The sequence below is a fragment of the Pinus tabuliformis genome, chromosome 5_2 (genome assembly GCF_031772625.1).
Source record: "Pinus tabuliformis cultivar Carrire ecotype Pingquan chromosome 5_2, CPIR1, whole genome shotgun sequence".
NCBI lineage: Eukaryota > Viridiplantae > Streptophyta > Pinopsida > Pinales > Pinaceae > Pinus > Pinus tabuliformis.
This window is the reverse complement of record NC_142306.1, coordinates 514,514,714-514,527,523: the sequence shown is the minus strand read 5'-3', so window position 1 is coordinate 514,527,523 and position 12,810 is coordinate 514,514,714.

The window sequence follows — 12,810 nt, the reverse complement described above, 5'->3', positions numbered from 1 at the left end:
GTTTTATCTCCCATCTTTCCATGGAAACTAAATACATATTGAAATCCTAAGTGATTAAGGAATAGGAAGATAATCCTTCTTACCATTAAAACTAAGAACGAGAATGTATAAGGATGATCCATGATTAGCCAGAAGATAAAATATTTGGTTACTATGTCAAATAACATGACATACTAATTGTACAACCACTAATTTGCTAAGAAAATAAAACCTCTTAAAATTAATTATTGAGTTAAATATTCACTGAGAGGGAGCCTAAAATAAGATGGAATATTATTAATTATGACTCACCCAATGTAAAATATTTTTAAAGATTAAAAGAAGAGGCCTGAAGCAATCCCTGAAGGAGGGCATACACTTCTTCCTGATTATTCGTAGCCTACCCCAGACCTCAAGAAAAGGAATGTTCAAATTGTCCATCGGGGTGAATGATCACCCACCTCTACTCCTCCAACCCCTTTTTAAAAGAAGGACATGGGGGTGGGCTTTGATCCACTTACGTGTGCATATGTCTTGAAACCACTAATATAATATCTCTTAATGAAACCACACATTGGACCACTACCTCAAGGTATTGCCATAAATTTCATTGTAAGTGGCCCTCACAAAAATTGAACAGTGCCAAAAACTCCTTACTTTTCACCATTATATCAAAGAACCCCTCTCTCTCTCTATGTATATATATATACATATATATGGTGTTATGATGCTATGATTCAATACAACTTCATTTTCAATTGATATGTTTTTACTTCAAATAAGGCATCATCGTTTTCAAGCTTTCCTTATATTACTTTGATATTCTCGATTTCTTTTCTCTTTTAAGTTTTCTTTAGTGTTTTATACATATATTGATAATGATAATAGTTATTAATGTTTATTAAAATCATATTTGGTTTATAAAAAAGTAAATAATAATTTGGTTTGTTTCATAATTTTATTTATTTGCTCTTAAAACTTAAAAAGTGTTTTTAAGCCTAGTTTATGTGAGTTAAAAAATTAGGAAGACCAATATTAAACTAAATTTGATATCTATTATAGATTATGCAACAAATTTTAAGAGAAATATTAAGTTCTTCTCATCTTCAAGCTTGCTAGTGCCATAGGGACGTCAAATTCGCCATTTTTTGTCATTGACCTATTTTACAGTGGATATTTTAAAATTCCATTTTTATTTATCTTTACCCTAAATTAAAACTAAGGGATATTTTTGCTTTCTTATTGAGATTACTAATCTCTTTATATTACCTTTCTATACCTGTTGCAGGCATGATATTATGCATTTGATCTTTTTTCTTTGACTTGGTATTACTTTGTTTTTGACCAAAAATATTTACAACTTTTTCCCTATTTTAATATTACGTATTGAATTTTATGATTTTTTAGTAATATCTAGAATTATTTATCTGCAATATGATTGGTTCATGTCATATTTTGTAATGATTGTTATTGCAGTCTCTGCACAACACAAGGCCATGTGGATAACTGCCTATTTTTCTCCCATATTTTTTGAATGTGGTTGCAATATTTATACCCTTATTTTTAGATACTTTTATATTTTTCATTGTTAAGCTTCATAGAAACCACCAAAAAATGAAATCCTTGCAAATATCTCATATTGATGTAAATAACATATTTGCTATCAATTACTACCCAACATAATTTTATTTGCACTAAAAATGGATAAGAACAAGATGTAAATAAATACACTTAACAAGAGTTGTTACTGTCCACCATTATTTATGTTTTCTTCAACACCTTAACAAGTAGGAGTAAAAACGTAGATATAAAAACTTAATTATATAATTTTACTTAATATAAATAATTAATTAAAGAAACTCCATTTTTAATATTTATATTTGTTTAAGGAATATACTCAACATATCTTTCACAAATATATCTAGAAATAATAACTAACCTTTTAAATATATCTATCTATAATTTACACAAAAATGTAAAACTTTCTAGACAACCTTCTTAAGGAAAATATTATCACTATAAAAAGACATTATTAATGTCATTGGGTAGGATTGGATTCTCCGCTACCTCAATGCAAAAACACAATTAACAAAATACCTGAATTTCTTTTTTCTTTTTTCTTTTTTCTTTTTTGTAAATTCATCGTTAGATTTCTATTCATAGAAAAAAGGTTTACAATTGTTCCAGAATTTACATTTTCAAAAAAAGCATCATGCTGACTCAAACTTTAGTCATTAAAGGACTTGACTGTAACTATGGAAAGCAGGAAGATATAGAAATGAAGAGCTAACTCTTGAAGACTAGTCTCTCAAGCCTACTATACAACTTATATATACTTAGTTAGTCATACTACCAAAAAAATTTGACCAGATGGATGCTACAAAATAAAGCAGTAACAATGTGCTATTATCCATGAGAAATATGTAATATAGGAGTCAAAAGTTGTCGAAAATTAATAGAGACATTTTCTACCAAAAGGATCCATACTTTGGACTTATATTTGGGCTTCTTAGTCCAAAATTATCACCGGAGAAGATGTTATTGAGTTGGCTTGAGGAGAGGCTTTTATTGGTGCATTGATGACCCCAGGTCCTTCCTGATGCTCGTTTGACTCAGTGTCAGAATGTGGAAGTAATAGCATTTGATGCTAGATATTCGAGAAACTAGGCCATCCAAGTTGTACCTGATGTCCCTAAGGATGTGCTTAATGTATTCTTGACATACAAAAAGTTTATAGTTGCTTAACTTCTTATCTCTTATGCCCTTGCTGAGTAAAGTTTCCATTTGAATGTGGTGAGTAATGGAATGTAGGAAATGTCTCCTTCATCTATGAAACTTCCTCAAATCTCGAATCCATTTGAAGGTGTTGCCTCTAATTTCCATATCTGAAAAGTATGCTTGATCACCAAATTCATTGGCCTCTAACTGAATAATTTCTTTGTGCACTTCCAAAGGTGCTGCATCAAAAAAGTTGGTAATTGATTCCCAACCAAATAGCCTTCTATGGCACGAGGAAGAGGACCGCTAGGTGCCTCCCCTATGACTTGAGTCACGTAACCTTGGTTCCATTAAAATAAAATCTTGTAGAAGACCACACTGGATGGTTCGAAACGCATCGACATAAGTTTTTATATGTCATTTTCGCCGAAGATTCTCCAAAAAATTGATATGGATCACAGAATTCTCAGTTCAATAAAAGATCATAGTCCCTGAGGCTAGACGACTCTCTACAGAGAAACTATGGGTTAGATAATAAGACAAGAAACAACAATGACATGCAAGACACGAATGTTGTAAAATGACTATATGTTGTGAGGCTATGCAGCTATGGATTTCCCTTTTAAACCATATGGATAAAGTACCGGAGTACCAAACTCCACAAACGAAGAATGGAAAAAAGAAGGAGATCCTTGCTAGGTCCAAATTCTCAGGAGCTGTAAAAGGGAGGAACAGAACGAGTTCGAAGGAAGGATGAGACTTCGAGTTGTGGAGAAATATTACAAAAAAAGTGACATAGAATAGGATTAACAACTATATTCTGAGGCAGTTGACGGTCTAAATAATTAAAAATTGATAGTAAGAGAAGCTATGTCAACTCACACTACAAATCCTGACCTATCTGTATAATGAGGACCTTCACCCACCCGACATGTAGTACTAAAATAACTAACACTAATAATATTGACCCAAGACTGTAAATGTAAGAACGTTGTGCCCAACAAAGGACATTAGCTGATCTATATAGACATTGTTGATGAAAATGAGACATGCTTATTGTTTGAACAAATAAGAATTTCCCAACTAGAATAGAGCATACCAAAGACCTAACTTGGAAGGAAGAATAACCATAATAGGGAAAAATACCTCCACCCTGTCACTTGTGAATGATAAGAGGTATGTCCCTAAACCAGATTTGTTAGAGATTTTCCTTGCTATAATACTATAAAGTGATTTGTGAGAGCGTTTTAGGAAGCCAAAATATCCACCACCCTGAAACCTTTACCATACAAATATATTGTAACCTAGACGTGAGACACGAGTCCCTTGGTAGCCAGATGTACCAAATGCAACTGCCTAGTTTCATTAGGAGACTACTGATCTGGAATTTATCCAGGACAAAGAATTAAAGGTCTTACTGACTCATGTGCATGGATGTGCCTATGTTACTTTATGCAATGGATCGATATGATTGCAAAATACACAGACACTGAGGCAGTTAGAGAAAACATAATAGGAAAATATGTAAGACATCAAGTTTAATAAGGAGTTCATCCAATGCTCCTCGGCTACGTCTCCTGGTCCAACTCTTAGTGGTGGCCTCTATATTATGTTTTCAAGCGGGGTTTTTACAAAAATGAGCTCAATTCGAGTCTCACTAACATATAAAAGTCAGTAGGAATGGAGTGCACAGACTCTCCTTACTGAAATTCGACCTCTGATGGTCACATCAGTATGACAAGCCTCTGCCGAGGAGTTTTCTTGAACCTCTCAAGCCTTCTATGGAGTACACAAACTCTCTGACTCTCTCTAGCTCTGTCTAGCTTGATGCTGCCTTCAGGTCAGCTCGGTTTCTACTCTATGTTTTCTACCCTTAGCTATCTGACTTCTTGCATTTTTTCTGCTTCTGTCAGATCATGGCTGTAAAGCTAGTCTGTTCTTTTGAGTATTCTTTTCCACTTCCTGGCCTCCTGGTTTCCTTACCTCTGCCCGTTCAAATTCCTCTGCTCTACATCATCATCACTGGGTAACATCTCGCAGGGAGGTGGACACCTATTTCCTAACAAACTTGGTGTTAGATTCCTTGAATAAAATTTGAATGGTCATTAATTCCGTTTGCTTCAAGATTGCCCGCGAAACATGAATTGTTTGCAAACTCATCATCCACATCGGACTTCAAATCCCCTGTAATCTTGCTTTTTGACTTGTCAAATCCAGTCATTTATCAGGACCTGCCTCAGTCGTTGATCTGGGCCCCCCAGATCCGACAATCGTCATTTGTATCAGGCGGGCAAGTTGCATGACATTTACCTGTCTGATGCAGGTAGTTTTCTCTCTCTCCCGCTGGATGCATGTCGCTCGATGTGTCGCATCAGGCGGGACTTAGTCAAAACTGGTTATTGCCTCGAGGCCTTCCGATATCCTGCTGGTTTGTGGAATCCCGCACTGCGGAACCAAACAAATTACTTTTCTGCATTTCATATTGTTTTTAGGTCCGAGCACTTCGGGGCTTTCCTTCACTGAAGGGGACACCGGCGATACGCAATTAGCACTTTAGTGCAAAAGTGCTAATCGTGTTTTGTAAACCAACCCCATTTCTTGATTTGGCCTCTGGTTTTACCAGTTTGCACTAGCACGCGTTACCATGGGCCAACGGTCTGCGCACTCAACCGAGGGTCCTCGTTGCTCCACTCTGGCCAGAAATACAACTATTACGAGGATTCCTTTTGATAGCTTTGATTTTTCTAAGACTTGAATCTTTTGGCATAATTTGAAACAGCTGTGAAAACTTAGAGAGTGTTTAGGATATGATTTGGATCACGGCCTTCCCACTGAAAAAGATTTTGGACCACCAAAAGTTGGTTTTCTTTTAAGCATCAATCAATGAGGGTATTGATTCCTCGCTTGCTCAATTTCTATCCATTTCGCGCTGCTTGGCTCTGAACCTTTGAGTCTAATCCTAAGGTATTCAACATCCCCTCTGTGCGTACTTCTTACCTTCCTATCCAGAACTGTATTTTCCTGCAATTCATTAAGATACTCAGGCAACAGATCATTAATAGAAGGCAATTGACTTTTCTCTTCGAGATCTTCAATTAATGAAGGTTCAAATAGTCTCAAGATGTCTACATTAACAACTAAGTAGATGTTCATATAAGTTGGTAGATCAAGGCAAAAAGCATTCTCACCAATTTTCTCAAGTATCTTGAAAGGTCCATATCTTATTGGCTTACACTTCTTACCTTCACCTTGCATTCTATCTTTGCTGATGTACAACTAGACTTGATCACCAACTTGGAAACTATGCTCCATCCGATGCTTGTCATGCCTTGCCTTGTATTTGGCTTGGCTATTTTTGAGTTGTTCCTGTATTGCCTGGTGAATCTCTTGGATTTGTTAAATGAACTTGGTTGCCTTGTCCACATCACCGTGTCCATCAACTGCTATGTCTTTACCAAAGACAAAATCCAAGGGATACCTTGGTGTGAAACCAAAATAGGTCTCAAAAGGAGATCTCTGTGTAGAAGAATGTTTAGCTCGGTTGTAAGCATGCTGCACATAACATAAATGTTCATCCCAAAGTTTGGGATGATTGCTGCAATAGCCTCTAAGCAACTGGATCACTGTCCTATTGACCACTTATGTTTGGTAATCTGTTTGCAGATGAAAAGCTGTGCTCTTCTTCAACCTAATGTCCATCAATTCCCACAAACTTGACTAAAATTTCCCAACAAATAGGGTATCTTGATCAGATATTATGGAAATGGGTAATCCAAAATGAACCCATACATGTTGAAAGAAAAATTTTGTAGTTTTTTCAGCTGTAATCTGTTTGTTACAAGGTATTAAAATGCACATTTTTCTGAACCTATCCGAAATAACATACAAATAGTCATGACCTTTCCTAGAATTAGGCAGTCCTCCAACAAAGTCCATGGAAACACATTCCCAAGGATGAGAAGGAACTTGTAGTGGAGTGTACAAGCCTAGTTTTCTATTGTTGGGCTTGCTTTTAGCACACATGGTACACCCTCTTACATATCTAGAAATTGTCTCATTCATTTTTGGCCAATAACAAAATCTTTGCAGCTGTGCAATTGTTTTAGTTACACCAAAGTGACCTGATATTAGAGAAGTGTGTGCTTCTCGAATTATCTTTACCCTTTTAGTTTGTGGAATGCATAGCTTCCCAAAATGATACAAGAGTTGTTCCTTAACATGATAATCCAATTCCTCTACTCGTTTTCCTTGACCTAAAGTTGCATATACATCCTTAAAATCTATATCTTGAGCATATTGTTCAACGTAGCTCTCATGCAATACTGAATTATGCTTAAGTATAGTAGATGCATTTATAATTGGTCTGGACAACATATCTGCAACTTTATTGTGTATGCCATTTTTATATCTGATGACTAAATGAAACTGTTGTAGAAAACCCATCCATCTATAGTGTCTTGATTACTACAACTTAGTTTGGGAGTGTAGATATTGAAGTGGTTGATGATCAGTATGTATAACTATCTCTTTTCCCATTAAGTAATGTTTCCACTTTTTCACACTCTATACTAATGCATACAATTCTTTACCATATGCAGGATAGTTAACTACTGCAAAATTAAATGTCTCAAAATGATAACATATGGGTTTACCGTGTTGCATCAACATTGCTCCCATGGCATAGTCACTAGAATCTATTTCAATCTCAAATGGTCTTTGAAGATCGGGTAGTGCTAGTACTGGTGCTGTACTAATATTTTCTTTCAAGGTGTCGAAGGCTTTCTGCTGTTTGCCTCCCCACTGAAACACCTTGTTCAATCTTGTTAAAGCATGTAAGGGAGTAGCAATTAAGGAAAAGTTGGAAATAAACTTTCTCCAATATTGTGTTGCTCCCAAGAAGCTTCTAACATCTGTAGCAGATTTGGGTTTAGGCCAGTTTATAATGACTGCAACCTTAGAGGGATCTATCTTCAATTCACCACCCCCTACTATATGTCCGAAATAATTCAAAGATGTTTTTCCAAATTCACATTTTGAGAGTTTAACATAAAGATTTTCTCTTTTCAAAACATCTAGAGTCTGCTTAACATGCCTTAAATGTTCTTCCCATGTTTTGTTGAATATAAGAATGTCATCCAGATATACAATAACAAAATCATCAAGAAAAGGTTTGAGTACATCATTCATTACTCCCATAAAAGTAGCAGTATATTAGTTAAGCCAAAAGACATAACCACCCACTCATACAGTCCCTTCTTTGTTTTGAAAGCAATCTTCTATGCATCTTGATCTGCAACTCTAACCTGATGATAGCCACTATGCAAGTTTAACTTGGAAAAATAAACAGCTTCTTTCAACTGATCTAATAGATCATCTATGTGAGGAAGGTGATAACAATTTTTTATCGTTATCTTATTCAGTGCTCAGTAATCAATGCACATTATCCACGAGCCATCTTTCTTTCTCACCAAAACAATTAGAGACCCACATGGTGATGTGCTAGGTCTGATGAACCCCTTCTCGAGAAGCTCCTGTACCTGCTTCTTGAATTTTGCATTCTCTAAAGAGGACAACCTGTACATTCCAATGTTAGGCAATGGAGCATCTTGCTGCAAATTAATATCATGCACTATTTCCTTTTTTGGCGACAAAACTTTAGGTTCTTGAAACAATATATCATATTATGAAACAAATTGTTCTAAATCAGCTTCTTTTTTAGCATCATAGCCGTCAAATACATTGGTTATATCAGGTTTCTTTTCCTTTACAACCATTAGTAAAAATTGTTTGCATGAATTTACAATTCATTTCATCTGCCCGGAGTTTATGAGAGTATAATTATTCTTGATCTTATGAGCTCTTACAATATATTCGATTCCATGTTTAACAAGTAGATACTTGTTCTCAACTATATAGAAAATAGCTTTTCTATCATACAAGTAAGGACTTCCTAAAACAATTCCACATATATCCAAAGGAACTATATCTAACTCAACCTCATTTACAAATGCTGACCCAAAAGAAAAATTAAGTTTACATTGTCTAGTCACTTGTAGCTTTTCTTTATGACATAACCAACCTATTGGATATGGTTTCTTGTCAAGTGTGGTTAGTAATCCCAACTTCTTTACAATTGCTTCAGAAATTAAATTTACTTACGAGCCACTATCAATCAAAGTATTAATCTTTTGATGATTGGAAATAACTCGAATATGAAAAAGCTCATGTCTTTTCCTCTCATTTTCTTCATTGTGCGCAGAATTACTAGTATATGCTTAAGAATTTTTATCTTTTATACCTGTGGCTGTGATTGTTGCTTCATCTCCTAAGTCTAATCCCAAATCCATTTGAATAGCTGCAACCGTCTTCTTCTTCTTGCCCTCTAACTTCTTAGGTTTCAGTTTTGGATGCATAATCCAACAATGTTCATCATCATGCCCATCCTTCTTATAGTGAGTGCATGAAGACTTGATTTTTTGTACAGTGTTTGCCTTCCTCTCTTTCCATTTTTGTTTTCTTTTCTCCTTATTTTTGCTTGTAGTGGGTTTGGATGATCCCCCAACTGCTGGGTTCCAATTCTTACCTCTAGCTTCTAGATGCGTAGCCTGAACGTATACATTATCTACGCTAGTGGGATTAAACATGAGGATAGTGTGCCTCATGTAGCTGTGTAGAACACCTAACTTCAACAGAGACTCAGGTGAGTCTAAAGAAATTCCTAGAATCAAAGCTCTTTTCCTAAATTCTTAGGTGTAACCTTGTACACTTTGCCCTTTTAGTTGTCAAAGTGTTTTCCAGCTCATCATGGCTTGTTGTATGTAGGCTAGTGGATAGAATTGCTTTTTAATTATACAAACAAATTCTACTCCAAACAGAAAGAATCTTACCATGTTTCTTCATGTCAGCTTGTGTCCTGCCTTCCCACCATACCAAGGTAGTGCCTCCAAGGTGTGGACTGCCTAGCTGAATCTTACTCTTGTCTAAATTAGTGCTCTGCAATCTGCAATAAACATCAATATGTCTGCTCCAATTATCTATCTTTTCTGAATTCAACTCTCCATCAAATATTGGTAAATCAAATTTAACATCTAATTTAATCAAAGGTGTCTTATTTTTATTTTTAGGCCTATCAGGAGGTGTGAGAAATTTTTCTTCTTTCCCTTTGCCTTTAGAGTGGTCGAGGAGGAGAGATTCTTCTACTCCTTTGTCTTGTTTAGAGTTTTATGAATCTTCATCTCTATTTTTCTTAAATTCCCTATACATTTCCTCCACCATGGATCTCATGGTCATAAAACTATCCATGAACAAGGGGTCTGATTGCAAGGGATTTTCTCCTGACATTTTGCTCTTAGAATAGACTCTTCCAATTTCTGGGTTAGTTTCAGCCAACTCTCCTCCTAATTTAAGCTTTGATCTAGTTAGCATTCAACAACAAAATCCAGCACAAGCTTGTCTAACCTTAGTAACCTAGAGCTCTTATACCACTTGATCTGGAATTTATCGAGGACAAAGAATTAAATTTTTTACATACTCATGTGCATGGATGTTCCTATGTTACTTTATGCAATGGATCGATAAGATTTCAAAATACAAAAACACTGAGGAAGTTAGAGAAAACATAATAGGAAAATATGTAAGACAACAAGTTTAATAACGAGTTCACCCAATGCTCCTAGGCTACGTCTCCTGGTCTAGATCTCAGTGGTGGCCTCCCTATTATGTTTTCAAGTAGGGTTTTTACAGTAGTGAGATCAATTCGAGTCTCACTAAAAGATAAAAGTCAGTAGGAATGGAGTGCACAGACTCTCCTTACTAAAATTCAACCTCTGATGGTCATAGTAGTATGATAGGCCTATGCTGAGGAGTTTGCTTGAACCTCTCAAGACTTCTATGGAGTACATAGACTCTCTAACTCTCTCTAGCTCTGTCTGGCTCAATGCTACCTTCAGGTCAACTTGACTTCTACTCTCTGTTTTCTACTCTTAGCTATCTGCCTTCTTGCGCTTTTTCTGCTTCTGTCAGATCATGGCTTTAAAGCTAGTCTATTCTTTTGACTATTCGTTTCTACTTCCCAACCTTCTGGTTTCCTTACGTTTGTCCATTCAAATTCCTCTACTATGCATCATCATAACTGGGTAACGCCTCGCAGGGAGGTGGCCACCTGTTTCCTAACAAACTGGGTGTCATATTCCTTGAATCATTTTTTAATGGTCGTTAATTCCATTTGCTTCAAGATTGCCCATGAAACATGAATTGTTTGCCAACTCATTGTCCACGTCGGACTTCAAATCCCCTGTAATCTTGCTTTTTGACTTGTCATATCCAGTCATTTATTGGGATGCACCTCAGCCGTTGATCTGGGCCCCCCAAATCTGACAGTCATCATTCATATCGAGTGGGCAAGTTACATGACATTTACTTATCCGATACATGCAGTTTTCTCTCTCTCCCATTGGATGTGTGTCACTTTATGTGTGGCATCGGGTGGGACTCAGTCAAAATTGCTTACCACCTCAAGGCCTTCTGATATCCTAACAGTTTGTGGAATCCTGCACAACAAAACCAAAGACATTACTTTTCCACATTTCATAGTGTTTTCTAGTTCGGGTGCTTTGGGGTTTTCCTTCACTGAGGGGGATGCCCTACGATATTAAATTACCAAAAACCACCCTTGTTTCTTGATTTGGCCTCTAGTTATCCCAGTTTGCACCAGCGCATGTTACCATGGGCCATCGGTCTGTCCGCTCGATCGAGGGTCCTCGCTGCTCCGCTCTGGCCACAATTTCAACTATTACGAGGATTCCTTCTGATAGCTTTGATTTTTCTAAGACTTGAATCTTTTGGAATAATTTTAAACAGTCATGAAAACTTAGAGAGTGTTTAGGATCCAATTCAGATCAACTACAAGCCATTATTTTTTCGTTAATGACCAGTATTTGCTTGTTAGATCTAAATGTAGAGGCATCCAATCCGACCTATGTAGGATAACCCATGCTTGAACCAATAAAGAAGATGAATTAATTTGGAATGATACCACACGCAGGGACGGATAGACATTATGTGTGCATTTAAGGCACATCAAGTTCAAGATATGGTGACCACCAAACGGATTGCATTCCTGACATGCTTTCGTCCTTGTCCACTAGGTGTAATATTGTTCACTAGCTTTGAGGTGCACCACCTTGTTGGCCACACAGGTTTTGCACATGCTCATAAATACTTTTCTACCCAGAAAATATCCTTATCGGGGCTTGTTGCTGGGGCCGAGTGGAGGTTTTGCTACTTCGCCAAGTAACTTCCCCATTAGGGAACCTTAATTTACCAATCAATGAAACCTAAATTGAATAGATTCTAAACCTTAACAATAACTTGAATTCATTATTTTTACTTTTATTTAACTATATTTAAACTAAGTATTAAGTACTCCTACTATGTAGCACTTTTGTTTTTCTTATTCCAACATAATTTCTCCTTTATTCTGATAATTTTTTCTTGAGTTGCATGTGGCTTTAAATTGAGGTTGATGTAATCATAGAAATCATCTTGTCTTTTATGTTTCTATGACATTAAGCATTGTGTGGAAATATTCATGTTCTTCATGGAGGAAATATTCACCTTATGATGATGATAGGATAGGGAAAATTGTAATTTATTTTAGGATATGTTCAATCATTTTCCATAATTATTCATAGATGTAGTAACACCAACTTCACAACCATGTAAGATAATGAAAGCGAAGAAAGTTATTGTGTAGGTAAACTCTATGATATTATATAAAGTCACATCATCCAAGTTATTTTTATGATAAGAGAAATTATGTAAATGATTTTTTAGGATTTGATTATCACAACATTTTTCTTGACAATTCTAATAGTATTAAATCATTGGTAATTTTTAATTTTTTTTCAGTATCTTAGAGATACAATATTATAAGACCAATATCATTAACATAAAAAAAGATAGATAATGACCATTTCAAAAAAACTTATTATTTTGGTGTATATGCCAATAAATGATAAGGAACGATCTTTCTTAACTTTATATTATATTATCATTTTCAATTTAATCCAAAAAAACTTAAAAAAGGTTTTGATACAACTTTATCATTGCAAA